We start from the raw sequence: 18,519 nt of genomic DNA, 5'->3' as shown, positions 1-18,519 counted from the left end.
GTATTAAGTTTAGCGATTTTTTGGCGCAATTGCCACTTACATCGGAAATTTACAAACATTGTTCTTTCATTTAAGGTGCTTCTGTTTGATTTTTGTTAATATATGAAATAATAAGTGGTCGAATACAGTTTGCTAGTATACTCTAAAGATATAAGGGTCTATATACCAGTTATGATAAATGTAAGTAAATTAAAGAAACGCCTATATAGAGGATATTGAATTGGTGTAAGTTTAATACTGAATTTATTGAACGAGTTGATTGAAATTGTTATATGCGAGCCTCTGGGAGGCATAATATTATTTTATTAACGAGTTCAATTAATTCAGTAATGAACTTACACGAGTTTTATATTCTATTTATCATGTACCAAAATTGAAGACCGTTTGAAATGAAAAGAACCATTTTTCATTGATGCGCCTATAGTGGAACGCTTGCGCCTTAACGCTCTATTTATATAACGCAAATGACGTCACGTCAAAAATATATGCACGGCCCTGCAATACCATATTTACGGAGTCACAAAAAACGGCATGGGTATGTGATAAACATGTATATTTAATGGGAAACACATTCTCATCAAGGGACTGTTGTTGTAGCAAGGCTTTTGATTGGTTGGAATGACATGAAGAACATTTTTGAAAAAAATATAAATGTTCAGGCGTAATGTGAATGCTATGTCTATATTTCGTTGTCGAAGTATGCAGTGCTTTAAATCTTGATAATGCGCTTAACGTCATACCAGTGTGCTCTAAATCAACAAAATTGTGTAAATTTAGCTTTATCATCTGGAAAGAATGCTATTCTACAGCGTGCTCTGTATCATAAAGTATGCTCTTAATCATGCATGAATGTGAACTTCAAAGTGCTCTTTGAATTTCCGTGTGCAAAGTGAGTTTAAAAGTTATGGATTGTGCAAAATAAGCTCTTCAACTGCTGTGCGAACGGACAGAGTACTGCAAGTACGAATATGATGACGGCAAAAAGCGGGACAATGTAATATTTCTGTGATTTCTCTACATTACTAAATAGAAATTCTTCTTTTATACATTGATTAATGGAAGCATTGGTGATATATGGAAGCATATGTGGAATAAGTCAAAATGGTAAAAGGCACTATAGGAAGCATTTTCTTTATTCATCTTGGCATATACAAGACTGTTGCATGATCAGAATCACACTTTAAGAGTGACCAACAGAGAATATAACTATGGTTTTTAAACAGGGAAGGATATGTATATAAAATAATCAGCAGGTAAGTTAAGCAAGAAATAGTTTGATTTGTTGTAACTGTCGTTATTTTGTTAAATGGGCTTTTTTTTGCTATATGTATTTCTTAATTAAGCAAGATTTAAGACATTGAGCTTTGATTGTAAGGAGTGCATATGCCGTGCCTTAATGACACTAAGTATCACTTACGTTTGTTTAAGGGCTCAAGCGATAGTAAAATGCATATGGCGATATCTGCAAAAGGCAGTTTCGTGGCTCTTGCGATATTTAAGTACACTTAATGACATTTAAGTACACTTAATGCGCTTCATTGCTCATGCTACATTTAAGTTCACTAAATTCACTTTAATTGCTCTTGTCACATTCAAATACTATTGATGCACATTCATGGCTCTTTCGATGTTCAAATACATTGATGCGCTGTCATGGCTCATGCTACATTAAAGTACAATGAATCTGCTTTCGTTCATGGCTCTTGCGACATTCAAGACATTCAAGTACGCTGGATGCGCTTTCATGGCTCATACACATGCACACTAAATGCTCTAAAATATTGTCTGCGACATTTAAGGACACTACTTTTTATGCCACCGCAGCATCTGCGATGCGGTGGCATATAGCGATTTACCTGTGTGTGTGTGTGTTTGTTTGTGTGTGTGTGTGTTATAAAGATTATATAGTGAACTTAAAAAATTCTTGTGAAAAACCAGTAGTCCAATTTCAACCAAACTTGGCAGGATTGATCCTTGGATGAAGGGCTTCCAAAGTTGTTCAAAGAATTTCATTCCATGCAGAAATCTGGTTGCCATGGCAACCAAAAGGAATTATAAGAACAAATTTAAAAAATCTTCTTGTAAAGACCCAAAAGGCCTAGAGCTTAGATATTTTGCATAAGGCATTGTCTGGTAGACCTCTACCAAGATTGTTCAAATTATAGCCCTAGGGTCAAAATCGGCCCCGCCCCGGGGTCATTGATTTTCACTATATGTACATATAGTAAAAACTTAAAATACCTTATTGTAAAGACCCAAATAGCCTAGAGCTTAGATATTTTGCATAAGGCATTGTCTGGTAGACCTCTACAAACATTGTTCAAATTATAGCCTGGGGTCAAAATCGGCCCCGCCCCGGGTCATTGTTATATAGATTATATAGTGAACGTAAAAAATCTTCTTGTGAAAAACCAATAGTCCAATTTCAACCAAACTTGGCAGGATTGATCCTTGGGTGAAGGGCTTCCAAAGTTGTTCAAAGAATTTCATTCCATGCAGAAATCTGGTTGCCATGGCAACCAAAAGGAATTATAAGATTATAAGAATAAATTTAAAAAATCTTCTTGTAAAGACCCAAAAGGCCTAGAGCTTAGATATTTTGCATAAGGCATTGTCTGGTAGACCTCTACCAAGATTGTTCAAATTATAGCCCTGGGGTCAAAATCGGCCCTGCCCCGGGGTCATTGATTTTCACTATATGTACATATAGTAAAAACTTAAAATACCTTATTGTAAAGACCCAAATAGCCTAGAGTTTAGATATTTTGCATTAGGCATTGCCTGGTAGACCTCTACCAAGATTGTTCAAATTATAGCCCTAGGGTCAAAATCGGCCCCGCCCCGGGGGTCATTGATTTTCACTATATGTACATATAGTAAAAACTTTAAATACCTACTTGTAAAGACCCAAAAGGCCTAGAGCATAAGGCATTGTGTTGTAGACCTCTACCCAGATTGTTCAAATTATAGCCCTGGGGTCAAAATCGGCCCCTGCCCCGGGGGTCATTGGTTTTCGTTACATGTATATAGTAAAAACTTTAAAAAAAATTTCTTCTAGCAATTGACAAATGCTAGAGGTTAGATATTTTGCATGAAACATTGTGTAGTGAACCTCTAGCAAGATTGTTCAAATTATAGCCCTGGGGTCAAAATTGCCCCCGCCCCGGGGGTCATTGATTTTCAATATATACATATAGTAAAAAATAAAAAAATCTTATTGTCTGTAGGTACAAGGTACAAGGCTTCAAAAACTTAAAATACCTTCTTGTAAATGCCCAAAAGGCCTAGAGCTTAGGTATCAATGCGGTGGCATAGCATTTTTCTCAAATGCAATCTTGTTTTGATTGCAATGCGATAAAATTTAAGGGCCTTTTGAAGCATCGTAGAATATCTAGCACACATTTCAATAAAAGCATTTTAGTGCGTCACATATGTTAAAATGGAGTTTTGCGATACTTAAGAAAAATGCGCGCTTTAAAAGCATGCAGGCTGCTTATGTTAATATTTACTAGTATATGATAAATCACATACCTGTTTAACATTAGAGAACATACTAGGTATGATGACAACATGTCAATGACGCGTTGCCTTTGTAAGGTAGCAGCATGTGTTTCTTCAACCAGGGGCTACACTCGGAATATCATGGATCAGCAATAAAAGACACAAGGATAAGAAGAGATGACATGTGTATACAAATCCTCCATTTCCATCAATAATACTGAAGCGTTTTAAATATTTACACTTTTTTTAAACGGCATGTTTAGCTGTTTATCCGTGCTTTTTTTATTATGTGAAAAGGCGTCTCGAGAACATGGTACATTGTGTTTTATCTCACTTTCCAGGAAAAAAAGGGTGGAAGGACGTCTTGATGTTTAGACATTTGTTGATCAGCTCGAGGAATGTGCATTGAAACATTTTATTGCAAAATCCACGGGTTTTAACTTTGTCTTATGTTATTAAAACGTTCCATAACTTTTTTCGTATGCCTCTTTTATGTTTTTCAAATGTACATTAACTTATATATATTTAGACTTGTAAAAGAACTGTGATGAAAATGTCGTCTGCGTCGTATAATTGCTCAATTCATTTTTTTCTTTTCATTTCTACTTCATATTATAATTATATTTATATAAGCTGTGTTAATTATTTCAGGTAATAAAAAGAACAAAAATTTAACAATAATATCAAAATACATGTACCAACAAGTTATTATATATACAGTATAATGAGGAACTAATGTGTTTTTTTTTCATCTAAAAATGTATCCAAACTAGAGGTCTTCATTTCATAACATAAACCATTCTTACCAATTATGTAACTAGAACAGATATAATTTTATTTTAGAATATATCTTTTATATTGTTTATTAATTTGTTTATGATTATGTATGCAAGAATCAACAGTATTATATTCTGTTTGATAGTTGCATCGTAATCAAGAAATGATAATTATGAAAGAATTGCCATATTTGACACGGGTTATGATTAGACCTTTAATATCGTTGTATTATATTGACATCTACACTCCGCGTCATATTTTGTTATCATTACATTAAACCCATGAAAATCGTAAAAAAATTGGGCATTTAACAGTTTAAGTTCTAGCTAAATGAGCTCTTTTCAATGGTTTATTTCTATATTTGATGCAATATATCAGATTAAAGTGATACAAGTCAACTGAAATAAGTATAGGGCGAACCCTTTTTTCCACTTTTTGTTATACATGTAACTTATTTTTATTTTTGGTTTATTATTCTATGTTTTCTTCGTGTTTTATAATATAACATTTGATTTCCAACTGACCTAATTGTCTGATTTTTTAATCATCTTACTAGGTACTGTCGTTACGTTAACTTTCTCCTTTTCTTGTGTTTGTTTGATGCTCTTTTCTGTAGATATTGCTTTTGAATGCTCTATAACCCGCTCTAAATTGTTGGCATTATATTTTGAGTATAATTGATATGTTATATGTATGTATATTTATTTCTACATGCAAACATTTCCGGTACATTATAATGTATAATGCTATTGTAACACCTGTATTTCCCTCAGTCATGTCCATATCCAGGTGTACACCCGGTTGTGCCGGAAGCATATACTGCCCCAATTGTCTCCCCTTCAAGCCAATTTTCCACTCAGGCAAATGTATTCCCTTTAAATCCGCCACCAGTGTCTTTTCTTGGGCCAAGTCATTTAAATGCCCCTGGAGTTATTACCTCAAGCAGTGCATCACAAAATACTCCAAACTACTTAAACATACAGACACCGTGCAATAATTCCTTTGTGACACTTTTAGATGATAATACATGTAGTCCAAAGCACCGAATTTCACCACATACTGTAAGTAATACTAGCCAGTCCGATACGTCAGAAACTACCCCAGTGTATTTAAATCTCGATACACAATCCGTTACATCAGGCACAGACACTTTAACATTAAATAACGGGCCTGTAGTTCACATCCCTTATTCGCAAGCGAGTGTAAACACCAGTGACACAAATACAAGTCATGTTATGGGAAATCCAGTTTTAACTGAGAGAGGTCGTACACGTATTTCTCGTGCAAATTCACGGTCGGATAGGCGCTTACATTCCGCTAGCCCGTACAGGAGATGCGCCAATGCTACACAGACTAGTGATCGGTTTTCCAGTGTGGCTAAAAATAACCAGGAACACGTGAAATCTACAACTGGGTCAACCCAGATGTCTAAAAATAGCACTGTGATAAACACAGGTGAAAATCAAGGACATTAGGACAAACAGGAGAAGGTCTCGCTACGGTGTGCGCTTTTAAATGTACAAGGCCTTGTTTCAAAAAGAACAAATAAACTATTATCACAAGAGATAAAGAAAGTGTTTAATGAAAATGATATCATTTTATTTACAGAATCGTGGACAAATTCTTTTTCAGAACTGCATGTGTCTGGTTTTGAACATTATGTTTTAAATAGAACTGAGACTAAGAAAAATAGTAAGCGATCATCAGGTGGCATTATTATATATGTTCGAAATAAATTTGTCTCGAATGAAACACTTGTTTTTCAAAGTAACGACGATATTATATGTGTAAAAATTAAGGGTTCTCAGTTATCATTAACGCACGATTTGTTTGTATGTTTATGCTATGTAATACCAGATGATAGTAGCAGACAATCGATGATAGATTCAAATGTTTTTGACAGATTGTTAGATTATATTGCAAGTCTTTATTCCACCTTAGTAAATGATTTTGAACTATTGATTTGTGGAGACATGAATGCACGCACGTCTGATAATCCAGATTATGTAACAGACGATAATTTTAAATACATGACTATGTTACCAGATGATTATGTGATTGATACCGTTATGGAACGCCATTCACAAGATAAAGGCCACACGAATAATACTTGACTTTTGTAAACAGACAGGTCTGCGCATTTTAATGGTCGTGTCGGCAGTGATAAGGGAATGGGGAGATATGCTTTTGTTGGCCATAGAGGCTCTAGTTTAGTTGATTATGTTATTGGTACGCAAAATCTTTACAAATTTGTTAAACTTTTTGATGTTTCAGAACCGAATATTTTATGGACCACTGTTTAATCAATTTTGTACTTGAATTTGATAATCCTATTAATGTAGATATAAGCGATAGCCATGATCATGTTAGTTATAAATATTTATGGTCAGGTAATTTAAAATCAGTTTATACAGATGAATTGTTGTCAGAAAGATCTAGACAGAAATTTAATTGTTTAAACGTGCAAATAAATTCTGCTGTGGATATGCATGATATAAATGAATGTGTAGATAGTTTTTCAAATATCTTGGACGAAGTTGCGTCCCCTTTGTTTAAGAGAAATATCGGTGTTAATAATAAAGATAATGCAGTATATTCGGATCAGCCTTGGTTCACTGAAGATTGTCATGAAAAGAGAATTATTTTTAATAGAATGTTGAATAGATTTAGATTAAATAAAAGCGAAGAAAATAGAATTAGTTTAGTTAATGCCAGGTCACAATATAAAACATGTATTAGGAAATGTAGATATGATTTTGACAAAGCTGAGTCTTTGAAACTTACACAAGCTAAATTTAATAATGCAAAACTCTATTGGAATATGTTAAAAGGGACTGCTGGTGTTAAGCAGTCAAATGTACAATTAGACACTTTTGCTCAATATTTTAAGTCTGTGAATAACCCAGACGATCCATTTTATACACCGGATGAAGATGTTATATATTTTATTGAAAGATATGAAAGAGAGGAATTTAACGTTTTGTTTGATGAATTAAATGTACAAATAAGTGATTTGGAGATAACAAAAGCTATTAAACAGTTAAAATCTGGTAAAAGCGGTGGCCCGGATGCCTTTTTAAATGAATTTTTTATACATGGTAGACAAATGCTAATGCCTTCATTACTTATATTATTTTTCAGACTGGATATTTTCCTGAAAGTTTGTCAGAAGGTTTCGTTATTCCTTTACACAAAAAAGGTACATTGTAGTTTAAATGATGTCAATAATTTCAGAGGTATCACTTTGTTAAACGTTCTTGGAAAATTGTTTACCCGAATATTAAATAATAGACTGTCAAACTGGGAAGAAGAATACAGTGTTTATATTCGAGGCCCAAGCAGGTTTTAGATCGCATATGGGTACTGTAGATAATATTTTTGTGCTACATGGTTTACTAAGTCACATGATTAATAATGGGAGACAACTTTACTGTGCGTTTATCGATTTTACTAAAGGTTTTGATTACATTGTTAGAGATAACCTGTGGTTTAAGATGATTAAGCTTGGCATACGTGGTCACATTTTAAATATCATACGTTCAATGTATTCGTTAGTAAAAGCAAGAGTAAAGTTTTGTAATGAACTAAGTGATGAGTATGTATGTTCACTAGGCGTTCGTCAGGGAGAGTGTTTATCTCCCTTTCTTTTTTCCATGTTTTTAAATGATTTAGAAGACAGTTTTATCAATAGTGATGTACCTGGAATAGATGTTAATATGTTTAAAGTATTTTTAATTTTATATGCTGATGATATTGTAGTGCTTGCTTATACCAAAGATGAGTTACAAACAAGTCTAAATATTATTTCAGCCTACTGCGATAGGTGGAAACTAAATGTAAACCCTACTAAAACTAAGGTAATGATCTTTAGAAGAGGTGGAAGAGTACCTGAAAATTGCAATTTCATGTATAAAGGTTCTATTATTGAAATTGTCAGTAAGTTTACATATTTAGGTATAGTTTTCACGACCGGAGGGTCTTTTGCAGAAGCACAAAAAACTATTGCAGGTCAAGCGATGAAAGCTATTTTCCAGATGAATAAATATCTGTATAGATTTATTAATATTACTGTTGTGCATAGACTTGAGTTATTTGATAAACTGATTAGTCCTATTTTGAATTATGGTAGCGAAGTTTGGGGTTTTGTTACAGGTAACAATATAGAAAGAGTGCATATGCAATTTTGCAAAAGTATTTTAGGTGTGAAAAAAAGCACTCAAAACGATTTTGTTTATGGTGAGCTTGGTAGAGTTTCCTTTCAAGTACTTCGACATTATAATGTTTTGAAATATTGGATAAAAATTATTCATACAAAAAGTAACAAATATGTATATAAAGTGTATAATCTATTGAAAACTGATTTCGAAAACCATCCTAATAAAGCAAATTGGTGCTCCTTAGTTAAGTCTCTTTTGTGTTCTTTAGGGTTCCATGACGCCTGGCTTATGCAAAGTGTTGGAAATATTGATATGTTTTTATTTGTGGTAAAACAAAGATTAAGAGATCATTTTGTTCAAAACTGGTCAAGTCGTTTACAGGATTCCAGTAGAGCACTATTTTACAGACAAATATCATGTTTTAAATTGCAACCATACCTCAGTTTAGTTAATGTTAAAAAATATTATTGCGAACTAGCACGTCTGAGGGTGTCCTCACATAGATTACATATTGAAACTGGTAGATGGACGAAACCAAATAGTACACCTATAAATGAAAGAATCTGTTATGCATGTGGTATTTTAGAAGATGAATTTCATTTTATATTAGAATGTAATGTATATGCTGAATTGAGACAACGTTTTATCCCGTCCTATTATTGGAGACGCCCGAATATGCAAAAATTATTGGAATTGTTAAATACAGATAAAGAAAAATTAACTCGAAAACTTGCAAATTTTGTATCTAGAGCTTTTCAGATTAGGAGAGAAATTATATATAGCTCGTAAGCAGGGTTAAATAGTTATATAGATTTATAGTTATTTATAGTTAGTATACAGATATTGTGTATGTTTCTTGATATGTGTATGTTTCTTGATATGTGTATGTTTCTTGATTTGTGTATGTTTTCTTGATATGTAAAACAGGTAAAATTGATAAAGTATTAATGTATTCAAGATACACTAAAGTGATATAAATTACATAAGTTGACTTTGTGTTTTTAATATTGACAAGGTCAACTTTATCATACAAGTTAGGTACTGTATCTTACTTGTACCTGGATTGATATCAAATGTGTACACAAACTTTTATTTCGTGTGAATGTAAAAGTAATATGTTGATCTTGTGTTTCGTTTCGACAAGATCAAGATATTATTATTGACAAGAATCCCTCACTTATTTTTGATGAAATATCTTTTGAGAGTTAAGTATATAGTATAGGTGCAGTTGCGTGTATTCATAGTAGTTATTTTTTCATGTAATGGGGTGAGTTTGTTATACTATATATTGCATGTTATTATCAAATGCTTATATAATTTAGACTAAATGTGCTTATAGAATAGAGTTTCGATTTTCATTTTGTGCAATGTGAAATTTCACATGGGTATATGTTACATTTTCCTCGAAATTAACATTTTATGCGGTACAGTATGATATAATTTTCGATTGAAATAACCGTAGATATCTTGTTATAAAATATCTGAAAAAATTCTCATAGTAAAATTAAAGTTATACCCAAGTGGAATTTGGTAAGAATATCTGATGTCATACTAATTAGGAAGACATTTAATTATTTGTAAACCTTCTCCGCTGTTTAAATTGTTTTGTACATTTATGCTATATACTGTCTTGCCATATTAAAATGCATTGTATATCCTCATGGGCTATTTAGCCTTATGGAATATTGAAAATAAACTTATCAAACTTATCAAACTTATCAAACTTATTTCAATCCCAATAAATTAATAGTGAGATTAAAAACAATAAGTGTTGGAGGATCTCACTAAATACCGTATTCCGGTATATACCGGACAAGGCGCTTCAATGATTAAATGCTAAAAATCTCGCCTTTTCATCCGCACTTTAAGACGTCAAATTCATCTATTCAAATAAATTGTTTTACATACAACATTCATGAATGAAAAAAAATATAATTATCGGCGAAAAAGAATTATATTAGTCTATTTTGTGATCATGATATCTGCAAGCGCCTGGGGGAAATGCTCCAACACTGTAGTAAGTTAAATCGAAAAGAACTCCGCTGGGTGTTTTAACATGACATGACCTTAAGTATTTTTTTGAGATTTTGTTACCGTTTTATGTAGTTCTCTATCAATAATTAGGATCATTTGCTAATTTCGTTTTTCCTGAATAGTCGTTTTTTCGTGCAAAATGACCTAAAATTGACACAGCGTTTCAAAAGGGGCTAATAATCTAGCTAAATTTTCAATATAATTCTGCGTTTATTTCTTTATTGTCTTTTTAATATTTTTCCAGTTGATCTGAGTAAGATTATTAAAATTTATGTTCTTAGAATTTTGGACCTTCAGGGAGTTCTTTTAACATTGTTAAACAAAGACACGGTGTTGCTCTCCTGCATTTCAATGTTTGCTATAAAGGCTAAAACTTGTTTTAGTAAGTAATTATTCTGTGTACTTTTTCGAACATTAAAACTTTTTGAACAGTTTACAGTTGAATGTTTAAGGTGACACACTGAAAATAGGATCAAACAATACATAATGTCATGTACCCCATTTTCGTGTGTAAAACATTTCAAATTGTGAAAATGTGTAATCATGTATTGTTATGTTATTATACATTTTTGAGTACAATATGGAGTTCATTTGGAAGTGTGCACAGCTGTCAAACCTTTATTGGACGATGCACCCTGCATAGTCCAATATAGATTTTATAGTACGAGATCAATGCAGTCAGTATTGTATTCAACAATGTATAATGACTTCTTTATTTCACATCACCAATTTTAATATTTTGACAGAATTTTGCAAATTGGAGTACAATAAAGATATAATGTGAACTCGGAAAAATATGGACTCGTAAAATGAAAATTAAGCGGATTTTTATTTTCGGATTCGTGAAATGAAAACGAGGCTAAATTTGATGAATTTAAATCTCTAGGAACATGGTGTGATGCAAATGCTGGTTGTTTATTGGTAAATTTTTCAAAGGTGTTAAATTAATGTCGTTATTAACTAATGTCATGTAAAAATACATGTATAGACTAGATTTATATAGTCAAATAATACATATTAACTCTAGTAAGATTTAGTGCTATTATATACATGTACAGTTGTACACTTTTTTAAATGATATTACTTTTGTGCATTTAAAAAAAACATAGGGCATATTTATTACACTTTGGAGTTTGGACATTTGTACATTGTATATCATTTCAGTCATTTTAAACCAATCAACACATCATGGACATTCGACAGACTTGATGGCATTGAGTTATCATGGTACTGTACATACATGTAGTTCAGATGCATATTATAAATATCATCGCGAATGCCTCATACCTGGGTGAATAATTACTAACATCTGAACTCTATGCTTTGCAATATTATACGACTATTCATACATTTTCAGCTAGACTATTCGCAGAATTATAAATCCCTGTGGTTAAGTTTTTGCGTGTAAGCTGGTATCTCCATAACTACTGAAGGGAATGGATTTAAATTTAACACACTTGCTCTCTGTGATTATATAACATGATTGGCACAAGTTCCATAACTCTGATTTGTTTTTTGCATAATTATGACCCTTGTTTCGGCTTAGAAATTCTTGGTTAAGTTTTTGCTTGTAAGCTGGTATCTCCATAACTACTGAAGGGTTTGTGCTTCTTTTGGAACAATTTTATGCATTCATAATAATAAAGCAGTGATTCACTCGATAAAACATCTTAATAACAAGACTGAACTTGACCTTGACTCATAAATGATCTTGACCTTTAAGGTTAAATGTTTGAATTTTTCTTGCTTTTTGCTATAATTGACTATAACTTTGTTATTTATAAACGAATTGTCTTCATACCTTGACACAACAATGTTTGAGACAAGACTATCATATAGATCAAATTGATTCTGACCTTCATCCATCAGTTACCTTGACCTTGAAGGTCAAATTATTGGATTTTGCGTGATATTATGCTGTAATGTTTTATTTGCCAATGGACTGTTTTCATTCTTAAGCACACCTACCTTAAGGACAATGTTTTAAAGAAGATCTACGTAAATTTCAACTTGACTGGTAATAGACCTTGACCTTTTTATTTATTGATTTGAACTGACGTGATGATTTAAATTAATTTTGCTATGATTTGACCTTTAAATGACATTGACTATCAATGTCAAATATGAAATTTGAATTATATTTTTGTACAGAAAACCTATGTTTTCTAAACCTATGTTTTCTATGAGTTCGCTTTACTACATTATTCTTCCTTCTATGCGTTTGATTATAGAGCTAAGAACAAATCGTGGCCCCGCTTGGTGGTGCCTCTTGTTACTATCATATTCTGGGCGCATACATTTTTATTCAGGGTTAATTAGTAATTGGTAACGGTTTTAGATTTGCTGTGGTGGTTTTTACTAGTTTGGGATGCCGTTTTTTACAACGCATGTTTTCATATATTCTTGTTTTGTTTTTGTTCGGTAAATTATATCGATTGTAATTCTTTTACACAATATATTTATCGAAAGATGTCAAAAAACATCGCTTTATTTTAAACAGAATTCACTGCCTTTTTTACTGTAGAATTGTTAAGTTGCATATGAAATGCGATATTTTTATGTTATGGTAAAGACCAGTTTAGTGCGCTTTAATTATGGTATATTGAACAATTATCTCTGTCCACTGCTCTTTTAAATGTTTAATCAATAGAAGCATATTATGGTATTACTGGTACAAAAGTCTATGTACTGTCCGCTTAAAAATAACTAGGGAGTTATACATACATTTATAATACAATATTGTACGAACATTATCACAATCGGTTATTTCGAGCCAGATAAGTGGCGAAATAATGACAAAAGATTTAGTTAACAAATAGTCAAACTTGATTTTAACAAAACATTGCACCGTTTTCGGCTTCCACGCTTTAATCCCGTTTATCATGAAAAATATCTGGACTGGGGAACGCTATAAATATTCATTTTGTTTTGTATAGATATATAGCGGGGAAAATATTAGTGGTATGTACCGTAATATCAGAACAGAAAAAATTAAATACTTATAGTGAATTGGTCTATAATGGAACGTTTGTAATATTATAAATAATAACCTTGCTATTTTTGATAGTATTTAGTGTCAGACATATATATACAATGTAAATAGATATTAAAATGTTTAAGAACAAAATATTATTGTTCCTCATATTATACATGTTTATGCACAATCACGTAGAAATTTGTCAACATTTGTTAAAGTAAACTATTTAAGAATATCCAAATGATACTATTCAATTGTTTTTATGAATATTTGAAATAATTATGAAAAAAGTGCCAATAGTAGATAAATCCTCTTTAAAGTGTTTAAAGAGAGTCATTTGATAATTTTGTTATGATCACTTATTTTTTCTAGTGTTTTTTTTTTTGTTTGTTTGTTTGTTTGTTTGTTTGTTTGGTGTTGTTTTTTTTTTGTATTTTTTTTCTTACAATATGGTACTGTTATGCATGTTGATTAACATATACAAAACATGCAAGAAACGCATCTCTCGAAATCTTTTGAAATATTGGAAATTAATTTGTTACAACAATTTAATGTTTAAGTGCAAAACATCAAACTTATGATTATATATTTTGTACACCCCATATATACAAATGTACACACACTTAGCATATTTATGATATTTAATGTATGACCTACATATAATTAGATATATAGACATATGACATGGTATATGGCCCAGTATAGACGTTTATATGCTTATATAACCGTATCCGCATGGCGAGAGTTACATAACAAACGGTCATTTATACAACGTTATATAACATGTCAAATGTCTGTATACCAAACTGATAATACTGCACAAAATGCTTTCAACATACAAAAAAGGGAAAGATTCCATAATTTTGCAACGTCCGTTTATAAAAGTAATATAAACGTTGCGATTATCCAATGAAAATCAAACGTAACATAAGGGCAGTATTTTATTAAGATACACGAAATGTGTCAAACTATTCTATACATTACTGAACACGATGATGAAAGATTATATTGTTATATTTATTTTGTATTTCTTTCTTTTCATGCAGTTTTCAATAAATATTGTTCACCAAACAGTGTTCTTGACTTTGATTTTGTTAACATCAAACGTTTATCCAGTTTCCGTTTTGTAGTTTGATCTCAATTGAGGAAACTGTATTTGATAAATATAAAATGTAAGGCTCTTGGCTTACGATATAAGACACTAGACTACGCCATTCACTTCAAGGTCAGTGAACACAAAATGTTCGTGCTAAATGATGACAAAACTCAATGAACCGTTTAACTATAAACTGCTTAACAGTTTAACTATTATCTAAAGTTGGCATATAGTGAGGTATCCCTAGAACTGTACTTTAGGAACTGATTGTGTACAAAAAGATCGAATTGTCAAAATATAACTCCACCATAAAACTCTTCGTATTTAGTAACTGAAGAAATAATGATAGAAAGAAAAATATTATATTCTTAAATGTTTGGCAAATATCATTGCTTAATATGTATTTCACTTCTACAAAAAAAGATATTGGTCAAATATAGCACATCAGACGGGTCAATTCTGTGACATTGATTTGTACAGATTTTTATTTCCGTATCTCAAGCTGAAACAATTCTGGACTAACTTCCAGGAAAAGACAAAGGAGGAAAATTTATAAGAAATTAATAACAATAAGCGAATGATGTATGTTTTATTACCAATAAACATTTTAATGTGTTCTAAAGGAATAAACCTGTAAACCAAAATCAACACTCATGTTCATTTAACCAAAATAAATGCCAGTAAGAAATTTGTTCGAGCTGGAGATTTCTGTTATACCCATAAACGGTAAAATTTAGTTGTTACCGTAATCTTATGGTCAATTCTGAAAAAAATTGTAAGAAAGAGTGTCTATGTTATTTAACACACATGAATATTGTACGTAAATAGAATAAAAAGTACCGGAACAAAATATTATGCAGCTATTTTAAGTAGGCAGAACAGAACAGAATTTATTGATTTAGGCCACCAGCCCATAACATGTACAACTGTAACATTGAAAAGATACAAAGTTATGTGGATACACTCATAAATACATAATAACAATTCAAACAAAGTACATAGTTGAAGATGAAATATAGACGTAATGTATCTAAATCAAAACTGCATAATCATCTTTTTTTTTTCGAATTGTTGCATGATAAACATAATTGGCAAGACTTTTTATAACATTTTCATTTTTACACGATAATAATATATTCAATTTGTGCTCTGTTGCACAAGTATAATATTTCTTAGCAATATAGTTTGCTCTTAAATCTGCATATACAGGACAGACTAGTAGAAAGTGAAATTCATTTTCAAATAATCCTAAGGAACATACTTTACAATTCCAATCATTCGAGTTAATCTTGCTATATGACTTTTTAATCACTTCTAAATGTGAAAGCCCTGAACGTAATTGAGCGTAGCAATGTCTGAATTTCCTGATATTTAAAATAGGTATATAAGTTTCTTAGTCATAATTGTTTTAATACGATTATACAATGAGAGACAATCACTAGAATCTAACTTGCTATACCATCCTTGCAAATAATTATCTTTAAGTCTTTGACAAAACAAATGGAGAAACAATCTTTCATTTTGAACTCCTTGGTTCAACAAAACGCCCAAACCCATTACTACATAAAAGATGTTCAATTTCATTTGCCCAATTAAAATATTTTGCACATGTTGTACTTGAAAGCATTCTATAACAATTTTTTACATATCTGTCATTAGGTAATTTCAATAATTTGAACCAGTACTTTATACAACGCATGGCAGATTCTACATAAATTGGATAACGACCACAATCGCCTAATACTACATTATTGCTAGATGTTCTATTTACGCATAAAAATCGTTTAGATGCTAAACGATGAATAAGCTCACAATTATCACAGGGTTTAAAACCCCATAATTCGGATCCATACAGAAGGATTGGTAAAATTTTGGAATCAAATAATTTAAAAAATACATTTGAAGGTAATTGTCCATAATCATACAAAAAGAAGAAAGTAAAGAAAATAATACTCGTTAAGTATGTTTATCACCGTTAAGCAATTGTTTCATATATGCGCCATATACACGTACTTCAATATTTCTTCCAAACTAGCATTTTAGACCGTAAGATGTATTCTTTTAAAAAATTCAAACAATTTATACACTTTAAGGGATATTGTAAGCGATTCGTGAGTCAGTCAAAACAATATCTGTCCCATTTATAGATATGAGGTAACGACTTTCAATCTGTGATTTTACCAACACGAATCAGTGTTACAATTATGAAACAAAAACATTTTTACATAATACACAGCTCAAGATATAATATTTTACGTACATTTACCAAACATATCGTAACTTTTAAAAGATGTAAGTTATAACTATTGCAAAATATCTGCATTGAACGTAAATAATGTACCATAAAATGCAAAAGTTCGAAGTTCTTATCATTATACCTACAAAAACAGCGATTTTAACGAAAATAAGGGAAAAAATAGATTTTTACAAAAATGCATATCTTTTATGAATCAAGCATGTCAAATAAGGACAGTGAATATGACAGTTATGAATATATTTATCCTGACGACATGAAGGAGAACACATAGTCTTCAATTTATAGAAGACATTCAACTTTTTTTCTATAAATACAAGATTTATTTTAATCGAGTAGTATGAAAATAAATATTTCATGAGTGGCGGTAACCGCGAGTGAAATATGATAATTTTCATAACACAAGCTGGAAATAAATCCTGTATTTATAGAAAAACCTTGAATGTCCTGTTTATTATATACATTTTTATATATTATACAGACTTTAAAAGACTTTCCCTCAAAGTTTGTGTTTTGGTTGAATTTAGAAGAAAGTAGTCCGGCAAGACACCAGTGAAAATACAGAAAGTATATTTCACTGTGCAGTGAAAAATGAATCTTTACAGTGAAAATACGGAAAATAAAATACGCATTTTAATTCATCAATATTTCGCAATATGTCATTTATAAGTATATAATGAACATACTTTTGACTAATTTTAAAAACACAAAATTTGGCTTTGATACTAATCCATTTATACAGAATCACAAGCATGTAATCGTTAATGGTCTCTCGATAGTATCACATAGTTGCATTTTACAATCAAATAGGATAATCCCCAATTTTAAGAGCATCCCTAGTTATTATATTGTTCGACAACTGATGACAATTAGCTCTAAATGAATGTTTAGAATATCTATCGTCATTAATTTTAATATAACAAATGAGTGAAATTCTTACTAAAAAGCTATATACATATTAAATCAAAAGAACATGAAAATACTGAACAACCGAACAAAACCGAACTAGCTAATAAGTATGTATTTTATCACATACTGTACCCGTTCCGCTTTTGTGTTCTGTAAATATTTAAAACAATACCACAGACACTTGGGGTTTGGAGCTCAATACGCCTTTAAAATCCAAATAAAATGCATATTTGTCAATCCCAGCACATGTACTGATCATATATATATATAAAAAGAGACTTAATATAAGCCGTTTTGAAATGTGAATTTTTTTCAAAACGGCTTATATTAAGTTTTTTGATATATATGATCAGTACATGTGCTGGGATTGACAAATATGCATTTTATTTGGATTTTAAAGGCGTATTGAGCTCCAAACCCCAAGTGTCTGTGAACAATACTGAATGTAGGGAATATTTCACTTATGTGTTATTCTGGTGTGTTGTATTGCTCGATTTTATTATGTGAAGAGACCGTGGAGCAGTTTACCACATAAACTACGACCCAGGAGGATCGCATACTCTAATTTTATTCAACTCGTTCAATAAATTCAATTATGAACTTACACGAATTTAATATTCTATTTATCACATACCCAAAATGAAGACAGTTTGAAGTGAAAAAGTTCCATTTATCATTGACGCGCCTATATATAGTTTAACGCTAACATTTATCGTCTCGGGACGCTCTAGGATGACCCGACTTGAGTGTACGGTCGCCCATATGGGCTTTCCGGCGGCGACCTTAAATAAACGCATATAAAAAAAAAAAAATT

This window comes from Ruditapes philippinarum, unplaced genomic scaffold (assembly GCF_026571515.1).
Source record: "Ruditapes philippinarum isolate M1 unplaced genomic scaffold, ASM2657151v2 ctg1392_1_1_1_1, whole genome shotgun sequence".
Taxonomy (NCBI): domain Eukaryota; kingdom Metazoa; phylum Mollusca; class Bivalvia; order Venerida; family Veneridae; genus Ruditapes; species Ruditapes philippinarum.
Note: the sequence above shows the minus strand (reverse complement) of the source record.